Source organism: Poecilia latipinna, unplaced genomic scaffold (assembly GCF_001443285.1).
Source record: "Poecilia latipinna isolate Pla-1442-1.1 unplaced genomic scaffold, P_latipinna-1.0 Scaffold396, whole genome shotgun sequence".
Taxonomy (NCBI): domain Eukaryota; kingdom Metazoa; phylum Chordata; class Actinopteri; order Cyprinodontiformes; family Poeciliidae; genus Poecilia; species Poecilia latipinna.
The window spans coordinates 411,591-412,087 of NW_015113012.1; positions in this window are offsets into that span (position 1 = coordinate 411,591).

Here is a 497-nt window from a genome sequence, read left to right on the forward strand (position 1 = left end):
CTATATAATTTGGAACATCATTATGTATCTTTTTGCAGTGTATTTTTTTATAACAATGTGTCAAGATTCTTACCAAAGTGTTGTGTAGGTGTTTTCTAGTTGTGTGCTCCCCCTCCCCCTTTTTCTCTCTCCATTATTTCTGCTCTGCTAACATATTAATATTTTGGAATAATATTACCTTTACAATAAAACTAAATGTGACAACTTGTCACATGGATCTGTCTTTTTGTTCACACGGTTATGATGCATTTCATGTTCTGTTTTTTGCTGTTTATTTTTTTTTCTTCTTTGTGCTTGTGCTGCCACTAGATGGTGACAAGAGGCCTATAACCTTCTTTCATAAAACATTCCTGGATTAGCAAAAAACATTGTGAAGTTAAGTATTTACACACAACAATATACTCTCCCTCTCAAGTGTACATACCCCTTTAAAAATATGTTTTTGACATATACAAATAAAAAATTGATCAATGGGCTCTTTGCACCTAAGGCGTTGA